At 40.3% G+C, this 18,796-nt stretch overlaps 1 pseudogene; it reads right to left on the reverse strand.

Annotated features, from left to right (window-relative positions):
• Positions 1 to 1,212: 1,212 nt before the first annotated feature.
• On the reverse strand, positions 1,213 to 3,845 carry LOC144529323 (mitochondrial import receptor subunit TOM6 homolog pseudogene; annotated as a pseudogene).
• Positions 3,846 to 18,796: the final 14,951 nt, after the last annotated feature.

The raw sequence follows: 18,796 nt of genomic DNA on the forward strand, positions 1-18,796 counted from the left end.
ACGACAACACTTGACCCTACAGTCCAGTTGTTTAATTAGCATGAACAGGGCTTTATGGTCACTTTTTTCCCCAAGGAGCATGTTTTGCTCCCAAGTTGAAAAATGTAGGATTGACTTAGGTTACTTAATCAGTGAATTTGACTATAGCCTACAGTGTAACGGACCACCACAGTTCATACATACATGTGAACCGCGGATTAATTGCAGAGTTTAACCTACATAGTGTAAAACTACTACGTGAATGGGGCACAGCAGAAAGACGGAGCAGAGCGACGCTGCTTGTTCAGGGTTTTCATGTGTACTCCTATAGGCCTACACTTAGCATCAGGTGTTAAAACCAACTGTACCGAATTAGACTACTATTTAACGCGATAACGAGATGTTTTTAACCGGTAATGAAACTGTCTCAATTTAATATTGATGCCATCAGACGGCCGCGCGGACAGACAGCGGTCAGAGTTCCGGCAGAGCTCTGCGCCCGTCAGCAGCGGCTTCTCACTGTGCAGCCAGTCCCCCCAGACAGGATGATCACCGGGAGAGTCCGGTACAGCCTGAACCCTGCACGTCCTGCACCCAACGTCCCAATTTAAGTAACCTCTGATCGGGTCGTAGTAAATTAAGTACCCTAAGTTTAAGATTAGGTGTTGGTCATTCTCAACACCTTTCTACCCCTCACCCCCGATATTGTCCCGTTGTCGGCTTCAGCTAAGAACATACCTGCAAACTCAGAAGGGCTGAAAAAGGTGACACACTCTTTGAATGAAGTTACATCGTGACAAATTAATGGACCACTTGCGGAGTGATATGAAGACATGAGTCAGAGGCACAAAAAACGTTGACAGCAGTGACCGGTCATCATGTTTACCAATACCCCCGACCCGTGCCTTGCGACCCCCGCCACCCCCTCCCAAAAAAAATGTGCATGATTTACGAGAGCTTCATTTTCAGGTCGGAAAAGCCGGATTTCCGGATTTATCCGGAAGAATCACACCCCTGATCAGTGTTTGCAATGTGGCTACCTAGGATTGTATTATCTGTGATTTCATTGTATAAAGTATCAAAGAACAGTGTATAATGGACAATATTTTTTTAAAGCACTGTCATCTTGTTTTTTTTATAGAACTGTCTGCCATCAACGACCGTGATGATGACAACGTTGAGATGCCGCCACCGCTATATATATATATATAAAAATCATATAAAAACATTAAATGAAAGCTATTTCAAAATCTATGGGACAACGAAAACTGATGAAGCTGATTTGGGTCAACAAGATGATTTGTTTTCAAAGTAAAACTAGTCATACAAAAGTAATTTATTCATGTCCCTTGTTTCTTCTTTGTTGGTCCCTAGACACCGTCATCCTGGTTTCGGTGGTGATGTATTTTGACCAGGTTATGTTACGGGCTGAGGAGACATCAGATCAAAATCTGAGAGATTTCTTGCAACCCAAACACCTGCTGCAAACAAGCCCAGGTTGACCAGAAGATTTCTTCTGAAGTCGTTTCTATCTGTTGCAAATTAATATATATATATTAATTACACATACTGTATATTACTATCAGGTACTGAAATAATGTTTATATTTTTTCTTTATTTAACTTAATGAACAGCACTACAAAATGCTTTATGTAACATTTCAATTTTATTACCTTAAACAAAAAGCAAAAGTCTAGAAAACATTTAAAAAAATTTTTAAATAGAATATAAAGTCAATCTGACATTAACTTGCTATATACAATATAATGTTGATGCTTTATGGGAAATGAGCAAAATCTGAAGTGATAGTGATGTAGTATGATGCTATATATATTTTTTAGATAATTAATATAGCAGATGCATACGCATAATTCCCTGCAGAAAACAATTATTTGCAATGCTATGACAACACATTGATGATCTGTCATCTGCTATTATTGCTGTACACAGGAAAAAGGAAGAGAGACAGTACCTCAGAACTGGTGCAATATTTGGAAAGGGCAGATGAGAGGCTCTTGCAGCACAGCAAAGAAATTGACGATGCCTTGTGTCAGGACATGAGAGCGGACACATTGGGCGCACGGTGGCTGTAATGGAGGCACAAGGGCAAAAATGATTGCAAATAAATCACCACAATATTTCTGGTGGCTTTTTATGTAAATCTTTTATTTAAATGAACTATTTACAATTTTTGTTTTCACAAACTGCACTTTACATTTATCAAAGTTTTGTAAGGATTTATATTGGTTGTTTTTGTTTAAATAAACATGTTCATTAATACAAATGTCTAGTTCAGTTTCTTTAACACTTAACAGGCAAATATCATATATGGTTTGTGTGTATTTTTAATGCGATTTGGTGTATTTTCATATAAATATGATGTGTACATTAAACATGTTAATCAGGTGAAGCGATTTGCTGCATATAAACTTCTATAACATTTCAACATTAAATATGACTAAAATCCAAATTACTTCATGATTGGAAGTTAATAAAAACTTGGTTTAAAGTGAATTGAAGAAAAGTGTAATATTAATATTTTAAATTGTGTTAAGTAGTTTGGTGCTAATTGTAGCTCTAATCCACCTGTCGTGCAGGAGCTATATCTATTTCACAATATATTTTGTTACAAGAATTCACAATATTTGGTTTGTTTTCTAGAAAGGCTTCAGATAATAGGTGGATAGTGGGCTTGAAGGGGATTTGATGGCAAGCCATAATGCCTGAATAAAGGCTATAATGGCTGAATTTAAACAAAAGAATATTTACAAAAGAATGTCTCATGCCGTGTGAAAGGGTCGTTGATAGGGCTGTCAATCGATAAAAAAATGTAATCTAATTAATTACATACTCTGTGATTAATTAATCAAAATTAATCGCATACATAATTAACGGTGCCTGAACCGATACTTTTTAAGAAAGTAAAAAAAGAAAAAAAAGGGTACTAAACAACAGTTGGTGACATTAAAGAACGGCTTGTTTATTGCTAAGGCCATATGGTCAAAATTAAATGTTTAATAATAATGTATAACAATAACTTATTTCACTAGTAAATTGCTGTTGAACGACAAAAACAACCACCAGATGGTAAAGGACATTTACAATAACTTCAAATGCACCACGAGGCTGTAGTTTACCAGTTTCATTGAACGCACCGTCTGTGTTGTTTCTCCGACGGCAGCTGCACATTGTTACATCCCGGTGTTGAATCCTCTACAGTAAAAACACAGTCACACTTCACACCGTTTAGCGTTAGCTGTCAGCATTGTAACCGTGTTTATCCAGCTACTAGCTAGCAGTAGGCTAACGTTAGCTGCTGTCAAGTGCAGCGTTTTTAATGCGTTATTTGTTGTCAGATTAATTATTCGAAATTAACGCGTTATTTTGACAGCCCTAGTCGTTGATTGAGGACCATAAAGCAAGAATTGAGCAGTTCTCCTGGCCAGACATTAGTCAAGTAAGTGTTTACAGGGCAATAAAATGGCTTATGAAATTATTCACAAAATGCAAGTTTTAGAAATAATAGGGTTAATTCAATGGATGAGAATATAATACAATTTATGAAAGTGCAGATGTCCTTAAACACAAACGACAGTGTTACAAAAATATGGCATTGGTGTATTCAAAGAATCACTCGTTCCCTCCGTTAAAATGCATAATTAATGCAGCTCTGATGTCAGCCCCTTCTGTGTTCGCATGCTCAGGTAATGTCTGAACAGGAGGCTCAATGTTGAGTCCTGTCTGGGTGCTCTTCAGTGAAATTATCACCATGTTCCTCACAAATGTTATAGAGCACACAGCAGGTCAGTGCTATCCTCTTGCTCAGCTCCAGCTTGCAGTCGTTTCTTTTTAGGAGGCACCTCCATCGTCCTTTTAATTTCCCAAAAGACATCTCCTCAACCGATCGTGCACTGCTCAGCCTGTAATTGTAGGTGTGTTGTTCAGGGGTCAGTTTGCCAGTGTCGGAAAAGGGCTTCATGAGCCAATTCCGCATGGGGTATGCCGGATCACCGATCAGGTAATGTCCAACATCACAGCCAGAGATGGTCACTTTGTTTTGCCCTAGTAATTCCCCATCACTTAGGACCTCCCACAAATGTGACTGTTGTAGCACTCTGGCGTCATGCACACTCCCTGGATAGCCAACACAAACATCCCAGAAAAGACCTTTGCCATCTACAACTTCTTGCAGAACAATAGAATGCCAGCCTTTACGATTGAAATAGTCTTGTGGATAGTCCTCTGGTGCAATTATTGGAATTTGGCTGCCATCAATTGCACCCACACACTGTGGAACTCTCCAACGATTATTATCATTTCTAACAACTTTTCAGCATCAGGAAATTTTATGTGGACGGGAAGGAGCACCGTGATGACTGTGTTGCAGAATTCCTGAACACTAAATACAGTGCTGAGGCCTACTCCAAAAAGATGGCTGATTGTCCTGTATTCACCACCCGTGGCCAGTTTCCAGATGGCAATTGCCACACGCTTTTGGATTGGGACACACAAATGGTAGTTTGTGTTCCTTCTCCCCATGGCATGCTTGACGTGACTGCAGATGTACTGAAACGATTCTGGGGATACGCGGAAATTCTGCATGAATTGTAACAGGATGAAATCTGGAACAATTGTATCCCACCAGTGGTCAGATCGTGGGTATGCCCACATTAAAGGTGACCTCCGCCTTGCCTTCAGCTGCAAGATTGCCTGTAAAGATAAAAAAAATATACAGTGGGGAGAACAAGTATTTGATACACTGCCGATTTGCAGGTTTTCCCACTTACAAAGCATGTAGAGGTCTGTAATCTTTTATCATAGGTACTCTTCAACTGTGAGTGACGGAATCTAAAACAAAAATCCAGAAAATCACATTGTATGATTTTTAAGTAATTAATTTGCATTTTATTGCATGACATAAGTATTTGATACATCAGAAAAGCAGAAATTAATAATTGGTACAGAAACATTTGTTTGCAATTACAGAGATCATACGTTTCCTGTAGTTCTTGACCAGGTTTGCACACACTGCAGGAGGGATTTATTTATTTATTTCTGTTTATTTGAATAGGGACAGATACAAAAAACATAGATTATTACACAAAGAACAATCCGACGCCTGTATCACAGTGTTTATAGCCATGGCTAATTCGCAACACCTGTCCCTAGAAGGGCAGGGATTTTGGCCCACTCCTCCATACAGACCTTCTCCAGATGCTTAAGGTTTCAGGGCTGTCGCTGGGCAATATGGACTTTCAGTTCCCTCCAAAGATTTTCTATTGGGTTCAGTTCTGGAGACTGGCTCGGCCACTCCAGGACCTTGAGATGCTTCTTACGGAGCCACTCCTTAGTTGCCCTGGCTATGTGTTTCGGGTCGTTGTCATGCTGGAAGACCCAGCCACGACCCATCTTCAATGCTCTTACTAAGGGAAGGAGGTTGTTGGCCAAGATCACGCGATACATGGCCCCATCCATCCTCCCCTCAATACGGTGCAGTCGTCCTGTCCCCTTTGCAGAAAAGCATCCCCAAAGAATGATGTTTCCACCTCCATGCTTCACGGTTGGGATGGTGTTCTTGGAATTGTACTCATCCTTCTTCTTCCTCCAAACACGGCGAGTGGAGTTTAGCCCAAAAAGCTCAATTTTTGTCTCATCAGACCACATGACCTTCTCCCATTCATCCTCTGGATGAGCCAACCTTGCGCTGCAGGATTTTAATCCATGACGGCGTAGTGTGTTACTAATGGAGACTGTGGTCCCAGCTCTCTTCAGGTCATTGACCAGGTCCTGCTGTGTAGTTCTGGGCTGATCCCTCACCTTCCTCATGATCACTGATGCCCCACGAGGTGAGATCTTGCATGGAGCCCCAGACCGAGGGAGATTGACCGTCATCTTGAACTTCTTCCATTTTCTAATAATTGTGCCAACAGTTGTTGCCTTCTCACCAAGCTGCTTGCCTATTGTCCTGTAGCCCATCCCAGCCTTGTGCAGGTCTACAATTGTATCCCTGATGTCCTTACACAGCTCTCTGGTGTTGGCCATTGTGGAGAGGTTGGAGTCTGTTTGATTGAGTTTGTGGACAGGTGTCTTTTATACAGGTAACAAGTTCAAACAGGTGCAGTTAATACAGGTAATGAGTGGAGAACAGGAGGGCTTCTTAAAGAAAAACTAACAGGTCTGTGAGAGCCGGAATTCTTACTGGTTGGTAGGTGATCAAATACTTATGTCATGCAATAAAATGCAAATTCATTATTTAAAAATCATACAATGTGATTTTCTGGATTTTTGTTTTAGATTCCGTCTCTCACAGTTGAAGAGTACCTATGATAAAAATTACAGACCTCTACATGCTTTGTAAGTAGGAAAACCTGCAAAATCGGCAGTGTATGAAGTATTCCCCACTGTATATACAAGTTTCATTTATGGGCAATAGGGTATAGGTATATTTTCTATCAAGTATACAGTGCAGTATAAATACGATAAAAACAGCTGAGCTGTAGCAGTGAAGCGTTTATTAATTCATCTATAAGTAAGCTACCACTTAAAAGACAGGGCTACTTTATTTATAAAGTTTTTTTCAGTCTTTTTAGGTTCATACATTGTCATAGACAACTTATTTTCATAGCCTTCTTGTCCAGTAAAAACAATGTATAAATCTAAATTTGGACATTTTTAATAGGCTACACATTAAAGCTGCAGTAATACTAAAAAAAAAAAAAAACATAATATAGCCTTTTTTTATTTAACTGCAATGTGATTGATTATCAGCAAAGTCGATGCTAGGAGGTTAGGAACATGCTGAGGCTAAAATATAAATCTCAGGCTAAAGTCGGCATCTTATTGTTAAAAATAAATGTTATGTACATACCGTTACTCTCGATTGTAATCTCAGTCTGTACAAATAAAGGCGAGCCGCGCGGTGACGTTGGATCCGCCGAGTTTGGATGCTGATGTAGGTCCACAAAGCCATGAACATCAATAGCAAAGCAACGTCCGCCATTGTTGATGGTGTGTTTGTGTTCAGCGCTGCTGCGCTAACATTGCAACTCCGAACGGGCACTAGGTCTAGCTCTGAACCAGCACCTGGTTCTTGTTGGTGGAAAAGGGGTCTCAGTCAAGTTAGTCATGTTAACATTAATTTCTTTAATGTCTAGCAGGTATAATGTCTATCATGTTCACCATCTATGTTTAGCATTTGAGCATGCTACATTTTGCATGCTTAAGGATGATGGGAATTTGTTGAAACAGGGTTCTCTGAGCATCTTCCAGCAATACACAACAAAGTGCCTCTTAGTCTAGAATTGCCACAGCAATCCTAGGAGGAGAAAAAACACTCTGGGTTGTTTGCATTTCTTTAAACCAATGGTGTCAACTTACGGACAAAGCGATGCTGGCTTTGCAAAATAGTCTGGGAAAGGAACCTGTTTTGGTGGATCATTTGCACCCTGCAAAAGAAAACTCCACATAAGGGTTAGATGAAGTTAACTGTTTACATAATACAGTATTGTGAGCTATTTAGCTGGATATAATTTGCTCCTACCAGTGTATCGCCGTGCGTACTTCGTCCATAACAATCCCGCCAATCCCAAAACGTCCCAGTTAGAGGGAAAAGGCTGTAAACAAATTCCTTGTAAATCATTACAATCATTGACTAAAAGAACCAAGCAGGCCTGCCTTGTTGTACGACGCCATTTTCAGTGTGTAGATTGCTAGCTCAAAGGTTGTTGTTTCCCGTAGCAAAGGGATTTTGAGAATGGCAACACACAGAGAGCAGAAGCAGAGGGACAAAGCCTGACATTCACAGCGGATGAACCAATCACAATTGTCTTGGGCGATGCTAAGCGCTGGACGCAGGTACGGTGCCTCTGCAAAATAACCTTGGGAAGGAATGTAGTTTTGGTGGAACGTGCACGTAGGGAGGCGAGCTCTGGAACTAAAATGGCTGTTGAGTGTGTGATGAGAATTTATAATTTGATTGTCGGTTCTTGCTTCCAGGATCGACCGTTTAGAATGCCAACACAAAGAAAGTGGAAGGTGAGGGATAGCCGGTCAAAAATGAGGGACATCCGGTGGAACCTCCGGCTGCATCGGAACAATCCAGTAAATGAAAAGTCGTCAATATAGACTAGGGGATCACCACAGCGATTCATCCTGAGGGGAACATGAATGTCTCAGCAAACTTCATGACAGGCCGTACAATAGTTGGTGAACCTCTGGTGCAGATGCTGGCGGTGCAAGAGGAAAAGTCAGAGAATGATCAAAGTTTTTAGCATTCATCATTTGGGAAATATAAATGTTTTCACAAAATGTAGTGCCAATCTATTCGATGGTTGCTGAGATATTCCAGTCTGAGCAAATGTGGTTGACGACTGCCCAACTGAGTGACATTGCCATGCCTAGAGCCACGGGAAACTAGCTTGTTTGTTGGCCTTTTGCTGATAATTTATGTTTAAGAACAATGTATGTTTTATTTAAGAATATAAGGGGGTATTATAAAATGCATTCAATAAAAAACATTCAGACACATCAGAATTCTTCTCCTGGCCTTTAAGGAGCTAAAGCTGTAGCACTGAAATAAACTTGCTCAACAGCATCTCAGCAGTAGCTTCACTGGGAACAGTGAGTGTAACTCATTCCTTTTCACCATCCACATGCTTAAAGCTGGGCGTGAATTTCAAACCCAGACTTTATTCAAATATTGATTCCTATTACTCATAATCATGCAGAGCAAAGCAGAGCTTTCGTACCGAGAAAATAACCACTCTGGTCCTAAACACACTGTAATGGAGCAATTGCTTTGGCCTTCAAAAACTATGATAAATATATCCTTTTGGAAAATGAGAAACACAGAATCCTTTGTGAGTGGAAGTGAAATGGTTCTTGCAGCCAAGCTAGGATAGAACAAATGTGGTGTTGGCGTTAAATTTAATAGTTCTCCTCGTGACACATTGAAGCAGCGTAACTGGTTTCCAGGTGAAATGTAGCCAAAAGTACAGATAAGCAGAAATCCCAAAGTTGGTGTAATTAATAAAACCTGTTTGAAAGTATGGTTTGTGTGTTACAGTATGACATTAACCATCTGTCTTTCAACCTTTTGCTATTATTACTGGACAGTGTTTACTGTGAGATATGTGCATGTATATAAATTAAGGGAATTAAAAACAGTTTGACATTTTGGAAAACATACTTATTGACTTGCACCGTCCAATGTCAACCACATGAAGCACAACTAATATTTGCAACATAGACAATTCCGCATGAATTACTAAATCATGAGTGGAGAGGTCCTTGCCTTCTAGAACAATTCTAGTGTTGCTGGTTGGCCGCAATTCCCCTCTCTTAAATGCTATACTAATCAGCACATTGGTAGTAGGCCAGAGCACAAAACAGATTAGCCCTGCAATACTCACAGTTTCTGCATCTTCACTAGCCATATCCTTGTTAACCTACTGTACCTTTCAGGGTGGAGCCGTCTCTGAGAAAAAGGTGACACGTGCACGGCTGCTGTCAGCTTCTACATCTAACTATAAAAAGAGAAATCTCTGTGCGTGTGATTCTCTCGCATGCGCAGTACAGCAGCAGTGTGCAGTGGTGGGGCTAGAAGGGGGGCATGGGGTGGCACTGGCCCCCCTGAAATATGGTTGCCCCCCTCTGGTGCCCCCCCCAATCCATTGGGCAAGATTGCTGTCAATCTGACAATTGTGATTGTGAGTACTGTCACTTGGCTGCCTGTTCTGCCAACATTTCCAGCCCTTGTCACATGACCAATTAATGTTTCCATGACAACTATCCAAAATTGTGATACCATGGAACCAGCACTGGAATATTTTTTTTATTTTTTTTAAGTGGCAGACTGAGCCTATAGTATAGAACATGTGTATTCACATGTACAAATTGTTTAAAATGAAAAGAAGTGAAACTAATAATGACTATGATGTTTTATTTAGCAGAATGACATATGTTGTTCTATGCTATTCAATAGTTCCTATATTTCCTTCGGGCCCCCCCTGACTAATTATTGGTCCTCCCTGTGCCACCCCACTTCAAAAATCCTGGAATCGCCCCTGGCGGGAGTTGGTACCTCCCTAGTCTATATCAACGTTTCATTTACAGCAGTGGTTCCCAACCTTTTTTCCTTGGCGCCCCCCCTACTTATGTCTAAGAAAAACAGGGCCCCCCCCCCCCCCGAAACCGAAGTTGAGGTAACTCTCGAGATAGAGCCTTACTTTCTTTTTTGATACAGAGGAGTTATCAGCACTTTTACGTTTCTCCGCCATGTTTCATTCATAAAATAGTGATGCCGTGGCGGCAGGAGAAACGAGGATGATAGCAGCTAGCAGCTGACCTGATGACAGCAAGGGTCCCAGGTTAAGAGGTCCCGGAGGTTTGGCCTACTAAGTAGCCTGCCTACAATTTTAAGCCAAAACCAAAATATATAATTTTTATACAGACTTTTGTAAACATTATATATTCTAGTGTATTATCATAACTTGTTTAACATGTGCAAATATTTTTTTTTTTTACCTCAACCTCAAACCAGATAAAGACTTGCGCAACCCCTGTGATCTTTGCCGCCCCCCTGAGGGGTCACCGGACCCCAGGTTAGGAACCACTGATTTACAAGATAGTTCCGTTGACGCCGGAAATTCCGCCGGATTTCCCTAATTTTTCGGCTGGATGTCGGTCAACTTCCGCTTTCTTTGTGTTGGCGTTCTAAACTCCGATTATGAGGACTATGGTTAACTGCTCCTCAGATCTCTGCAGGGTAAATCCAGACAGCTAGCTAGACTATCTGTCCAAACAACTTTTGAACGTACACATGTTCCACCAAAACAAGTTCCTTCCCGAGGCAATTTTGCAGAGGCACCGTTGCTCCGTAGGGCCCAAGGCGATTGTGATTGGTTTAAAGAAATGCCAATAAACCAGAGCACGGTTTTCTCCTATCCAGGAATGCTGTGTGGACTTGCCAGAGCCTCCTCCGCAGCGCTGTGGGGAAAGGTCTGGCAATGCGGGACTAGTACCTCCCTAGAGAGCTGATTGCGGTTCACGGCTCTGCTACCAACGGAGAACCAGCGAGCCAGTGGGAGCGGGTTCAAAAAAGCGACTAGCGACAAACTTAGCGACTTTCTGTAGAAGAGAGACGCCAGTATTGTCCGGAGTAGTACTGCAGATAGGGGCAGTGCACTGTGCAGTAAAAAAGACATTCTATCACGTATACATTTCTGTCTGTGTGATTTTACAAATAAATAAAGCCAAACTCACAGCTCAGCTGTCTTCACCTTTTGTTTTAAGCGATTTTGTCAGATGATGTTATAAGACGTTATAAGTTATATAACTATGATTTCAGCAGTGCAAAAAAAAAAAAAAAAAAAAAACATAACATACTGGCAACCAAACAATCGGCCCGCAACAGGCATGCGCTCCAAACGCGGTCTGCACTAGTATAGTAGTAGTGCACTAGTATAAATGGTGGGAATGTATTTTAAATATTACTTTTCATATGTGAGATATAAATTATGTCTCTCTGGATACACCCCTTCACTGGATAATCTGTGTGCTGTGCAAAATCTCATCTGGATCTCATATGTCTTCTGATGATTCATCTCTGGATACACACACAGTCCTCCTTCTCAGTCGCTCACACACACACACACACACCAGTGTGTTATTAACAACACAGTGCAATATAAATAACTGTTTTTAGTTTACATTAGGGATTTACAGTTTGCCAAAAATATTTTAACTCTGACAGTTTAATGCTTTTACTGCCATGGTTTTATAGGCAAAAAAAGAGGTTCTAATAATTATTGCTGAAATATGCACAAAGCGTATGTAATTACCAAAGCAGGTCAGAGCCTGCACATTGTTTTATGGTTGTATGAAGGTGAGGGAATATCGCCATCTGTTTACATCTCTAATAATCTATTCTTGCTGTCAATAATGAAAACAGGCCACCCAGAAGTGGACCTTTACTGTATGCCAAACTAAAAAAAAATAAATAAATCTTGCAAAGATCCTGGCACAGGGTCTTTGTGTGACCTCTCAAATATGTACTTGACCTAACTTTAATGTTTCACAGGTTGTCATTTCCCCATTCGCCTTCATTCAGGAGCCCTTTCATTAACATTCCTTGGATTTTTTTTTTTTCAAAGTTGGAAGCATTCATTCATATGGCTGACATAAGAAGAAGGCGGAGCAGATGTGATTTCCACTTTTTGACACTTAGCGGTGTTTTATTTCCATGTGTGTCTTCTCATACGTCTGTGCCTCCTCTTGTCATTACCAATTACCAGTGGTGGAATGTAAGTACATTTACTCAAGTACAGTACTTAAGTACAAATTTGAGGTACTTGTTTTTTCTTTTCATGCCACTTTCTACTTCTACTCCGCTACATTTCAGAGAGAAATATTGTACTTTTTACTCCACTACATTCATCTGACAGCTTCAGTTACTAGATACTTTACAGAATAAGCTTTTTATACACAAAACACATGTATAAGAAACGCCATGTTTTATTATAAATTAAACTAACCAACAACACATAGGCCTAGAAGTCCAGCTGAAATGATTAGACCATTAAACACGTAGTTCTAAAATCTGAGGATCTTTCTGCATCGAGTACTTTTACTTTTAAAACTTTAAGTACATTTTCCTGATGATACTTACATACTTTTACTTAAGTAACAATTACAATGCGTGATGTTTACAGTGTGGAATTAGTACTTTTACTTGAGTAAAGGATCTGAATACTTCTTCCTATCACTGCCAATTACAGAACTCCACTTTGAGGTGTTGCAGCTAGGAAAGAGCTGCTACACAGATGTGAGCTCATCTGAAGGGGACATTGTGCCATGGCGGTGGAAACAGTGGCAACAGTGGCACTGTGTCCATGGAGAGGCAAATGACTCGAGCCCCAGATGTGAAGAGGCTCTTTAATGTGTCTCCGTCTTGCAGCTGTGGAGCTGATCTGATGACATGATATATAACAGTCTCTGGCAAAAGATGACTCTGCTAGTCACGTTGCACGAATATGCACCGTGTTATTATTTATTGCTTCTTCTCCTCCCTCCTGCCAGTGTACTTACTATTGCAAGGTGAAATGACAGATTTTAAAGGGCCAGTTCACTTAAATTACAAAAACACATTTTCCCCTCTCACTCCTACTGGAGTGGTATGTAGATTGCTTTGCCAGGTTTTGAGATATCAACCACAGAGATTTCTGGCACCACCTCCAATACTGCAGGTGAATGGAATTTCGTTTTTGGTGCTGAAAGCTTCGGAAACATTGCAAAGGTCACGGTTTCTCAGACTAATCCAAAGACCTCACTCTCAACAGGTTCCACTATATGTTCCTGTCAAAAAGAAAAAAGCCAGGTACATTTTATTTATAGTGGCCACAATCACAAATTTGCCTGAAAAGGGATTTCCAATCTGTACAAAAACATCCTCTACTTTTGGACAGTCCATCGTATAAGAAAAGTCCAAACGAAAACAGGCGGTCTGTGGATTTCCTTGTGAAACCAAGACAGTTTTGGTTATACAACAAGAGTTATGTTATGCACCCTTTTTCTCTGCGTTATCCTATGAATGTCAAGCAACACGAGTGATTATTGCCTGCAATGCAAAGCCCATTTAGTAGGGGTGTCACAATTTCGATTTTAAACGGAAAATCGATGGAAGTGAGCTTTCGATTTTGATTATCGAAATCAAATGCAGGATCGCCGATTCCCACAGAATTTTTGTTATCTCTCCACCCCCACCTACCAGCGCACGTCCGAAGAAAAAAAGAACATGACACAGTGTAGCTCACCGGACAGTAACATGCAGCAGAGTAATGTTAGCTTGCAAGTTGCCTGCAGCTGCACTTTTCCAGACACCATGTCCACTGCTGGATGACGGATAAACAAAAGAACTGGAAAAATCTTGTGCTTCTGAAGTCACCGGTGTAGCGACATTTTGCCTTCAGTGTGAGTTCTGTAAACAAACAACAAGCTGGTAAAACCTGTGAGCTCCGACAGGACTTCATGGTGCGTCCAGGTGCACCTCGTTAAACTCATGGTGCATTCAAGTGCACATTGTAAATTCTGTGAAACTCAAAGTGTTTATGCAAAGTACACTTCTGCCATGGTGGACCATATTGTGGCATTGCCGTCTCTCCTGGAAAAAAAAAAATCCTGTTTTTTCCTTAGAGAAGGGCCTCTACTTTCTGGCACATTACCCGTGTTATATACAAATTAAATAATGCATTACTTTTCATAGGTATAAGTACGAATGAATGAGTATGAATGAGAACAGCCTGCTATGAGTGAAACTTTTACAATAAATGTAGTTATTTGATGCATTGTTATTGTAAAAATATTTATTAGTGCAGTTTTAAAGCACTTACATCTCACATCTCTAGCCAATCAGAACAACTTAAAACACAAAAAGATTCTTTCCACTTTATTAAAGTGGTGTAATTATATGCACACCCCCTTCATAAATATGTAAATAAAGCAGATAAGGGAGATGACTCAGGTAGCAAATGACTTAGTGAATGTTGTGCCAAATCATCACAACCACCTAATAACACTGTCCTTAGTTTGTGACCACATTATATACGACGAATAAAGTGGTTTCATTGAATACATCTGGCTGTTTCCCTTGACTCGGACCCAGAGAACACATTTACACTCGCGCTACAGTGCATTTAAAAAAAATCACAGATCACTAATTCACTCATGTTACACTGTGCCATGAGGATAAGCCTGGCGGATGTTTTTCTCACGAGAATAAGCCTGGCGGATGTTTTTCTCACACTTCTCGTGAGGCAGGTAAGCTGAGAGGCTTTTATTGTATTTTCCTTGATTAGGCACGGCTCGCTGAGAATGAGCCAAAACAGGATGGTGTTGTGTTGAGCAAAGGACTGTAAAGGTGCTCTGATAGGTATGTTATATCTGTTTCTCAACAGTGGGCCCAAAAAAAGAAAGTAGGACAGAGCATACAAGTTGACAGAAACATGGATGATAAATCTATTCAACTTGTGCCAAATAGTCTCGTGTATTTTTAGAGCAGCGATACATTAAGCTTCATGTTACACACAAGCATGAAATCACACAGCTCACATATGCCAGCGCATAAATGCCCACAAAAACACACTTGCAGTCTCAGACTTTTTATTTACTGCTTTGGCACCGCACGACAGCGACATGGGATATATTATGGTGGAAAATTCCTGGTCCTGGTTTCCTGGATTAATACGGACCAAATATAAAGTGTCAACTTCGATTTGGGTATTCACGTGAAAATGAAAAGGGGAATTCAGTTGCTCGTGTTGAATCAGAGTACAGAAACAGCATGATATCCTCATGAAAGGAGGTTTTGCTTTCACTGGCTGTTCCAGTGGTTGTGACATTTAGTGCTGTCACGCCTGCCAACAGAAGGCTGGGATTAAGCTAGTTCATGTGGTAATCAGCAACATTTAGGAAAAGATATATGATTGACATAACAGTAATTCAACTGATAGCTAGAACATGGGATTGCTGTCGTAACCCTCAAGTGTCTGGTTGGTGTTTTTAGTTGTTCTGGTTGGTTAGTGAGCCTGTGCTGAAGTTATCGCTAGCTCCGTGACTAACCGCCTTCACTTTACCAGCAGGTAGCAAGCAAGATACAGGAACTCGGCTTGGGTATTGAGGAGTAGTAGCATTTATTCACTGAAAGATAAAGGCAAGGCAAGGCAACTTTATTTGTATAGCACATTTCAGCAAAAGGGTAATTCAAAGTGCTTTACATAAAAACGACAACATTTTTTTTTAAAAACGATACAATACGAGAGTAAAAGTTACAGTGCAGTATAAGAAATTAAACATTAAAGAGCAGTTAAAAACAGTTAAACATATAAAAGCAGATAAAATAGGAGATTTTAGGCTGCTAGTATGGGACAATGTATAAACCGTTGCTCTATACATGTAATCCAAGCACAATCCTTGCCGTTCCCAGAACGGGCCGGTCCCACCGGTCTTACTTTTTAATTCTCTTTATAAGCTTATATAGATTGTCATACAGTTTCTACAATGCAACTTCAGTATAAGAAATGAACAATTATTTAAAGAAAGGCAACATCAAAAAGATAGGTCTTCAGCCTTGATTTAAAAGAACTGACCTGCAGTTTTCTGGGAGTTTGTTCCAGATATGTGGAGCATAAAAACTAAAGTGTACAGTGTTTGTATACATGTATACAGTAGAGCTGCTACGTTCACAGCTATAACGTTACTGCTAACTTCATACTCACCGACCAACACCGCCCCGCTCTCTTTTGCGTGTGGCCTGCAGCTGCCGCTGTGTGCAACATATATGGTGTGTGTGTTGCTCTCACAATAGCCAAAAAAGTTCAAAAGCTGGGTAAAAAATAACCCAGATAATCGGCGCTGCTTTTGCATTATGGGGCCCATAGTGGAGGCACACTAAAGACCTCCGCCGGCCGAGCCATCTACTACTACCGTTTAGTGCTCTCCTAACCTAAATAGGGATTAAATCATTTAATCATGCGGCTCTTCTGGACTTTTCAAATCTTATCAGACCGAATGGATCAAATTCTGATAGTGAGACGGGGTTTGTGACACTCAAAAAAATTTATTCAGATTTATGATTCACAGATGTCTTTTTCACCATGTAAGTCTAGGAGGAAAAGTATTTTTGGGCCAAAGGGCATCCCATTCTGTCTAATTCATTAATAACTAAAACAAACAAGACTTCCAGAGTCCTGGAGCTGGTGAGAGAAAGTGATTACAAGTAGATATGAGACAAAACAAGGTTCCCCACAGCCTGCTATGTGGATCAGGGTCCGTTTACCCATGGGCAAGATTAGTCATCTTGGGGAATGAGCACAAGTAGGTATTAGCCCAGTGACACAGCTCCATCTCCTCTCCCCTGGCTTACATAAAACACTGTCTGGAGCTTCCTGGATTAAGTAAATGCACTGTGGTAAACGAGTGACTTTAATGCCACAGGAAAATTAAATGTTTTGTTAGTTTTGCATTAAAGGGACTATATGTAACTTTTAAATGTTTCTGAAACTGTGTAATGTTCCATCTGATGATAATAAATAACAGCAAACGAGAATAACAAACAGTGAAAAGAACACTATTTTTATATAGTTTATATTAATGCCTCTGCCCGGGTCCGATTTTCACCGCAAAATGATTTACGGCAGGTAGACGGCGCTACAGAGCACACATTCTGAAGGGTCACAGAACACCGGAAAAGCCTGTGTTACTGAGTATGCAAGTAAAAGGTAGCAGGAGATGTCTTTATGTAGGCCTAATTGTATTTTAATTTTATTTTAGCAGTGATCTGCTGTAGTTATGGCTGATACTGGGGCAGGGCCATAACAGAAAAGAAGGAAATTAAACCAAGAATAACTAAAAGCTCAAAGGGAAAGTGAAAGACAAATGGCAAAATCCAAGTCACACTCAGTTGGGCTTTCAACAGATTGAGACAATTATGGGATTGTTTATTATTCAAAACCGACTGAGAATTGGCCCTCAGGTATGTCTATTTCATTCATAAAATGACTTTAGATTGCACAATGTGGTTGTACAACAGTAGCAGACATTAAATGAGATGTCCCCCTTCCATTTAGCGCAAACATTTTATTCCTTTTACTCCGTGTTTGTGTTGGCTTACTATTTTATTTTCCCTTGTCCCCCTGCACTTGTGTAAATCGTCCTTGGGTTTCATGAAATGTGCTATATTACTCTAAGTTATTATTACGTTGGTGCTACAACAATCTCTTAATGGTTTGGCTTGTGGCGCAGTGACCATGATACCCAGTTTAGCTCACAATACATCCAAAGTAGGCTAAGTTACCGTATGCAACACTTGAAATGCAACGATGCATCTGTAACGTATCTCTCCCGTATTCTCTATTCTCTTCTCTTGTATATGAATGATTTTCTGTCTGAGCAAAACATTCATTGAAACTATATGCATACCTGCAAACTCAGAAGGGCTGAAAAAGATGACACATTTCATACCCATACTTTTTTTTTTTTTTTTTTTTAAAAAGGAGCACAAAACGACAGTCGGTGACATTAAAGAACGGCTTGTTTATTGCTAAGGCCATATGGTCAAAATTAAATGATTTATTAAAAATGTAATAATAATTTAACAAACAACTTATTTCACCAGTAAATTCCTGTTAAACGACAAAAACAACCACTGGATGGGAAAAGGGTATTTTACAATAACTTTGAATGCAGCATGAGGCTGGCAAGGCGAGTTTCAAGTGAACGCAACATCTGTGTTGTTTTTCCGACAACAGCAGCTGCACACTGTCATACGCTCCTCTCCAGTGAACTACATACAAACTTTTACACCGTTTAGCTGTCAGCATTTTAACCGTGTTTACTCCAGCTGCTAGCTAACGGTAGGCTTACGTTACCTGCTGCCAAGTGTAGTGTTAACTAGCGTGACATGCAGCGATGTTTAGGTTGCCTCTAACGTTCGTTTTCGGAGCATCACAGAGAAGTACAGGCATTTCAGTGGCACCGAAATTCGCGATGCAATTCGGTCCTGTAGATAACGGTCGTTAAGGCTACTAGTTTGCAGGTATGTATATGAGCTCCCTGTAACCCTAACTCCTTTACTTTAAGACCTTTACGACAGCAAGTATGGTAAAAACACTACCGCTTTTGTCCGAAGGGCCCGCTGAAATCAACACTAACTGAAAGTTACATATAGCCACTTTAAATTGAGCTGAAAAACCACAACCAGAGAATACAGTAGTCCAGTCTTGGTGATGTATTAATGTTTCCATCTGCTTCTATTACTGCAAAT

This window comes from Sander vitreus, chromosome 14 (genome assembly GCF_031162955.1).
Source record: "Sander vitreus isolate 19-12246 chromosome 14, sanVit1, whole genome shotgun sequence".
Lineage (NCBI taxonomy): Eukaryota > Metazoa > Chordata > Actinopteri > Perciformes > Percidae > Sander > Sander vitreus.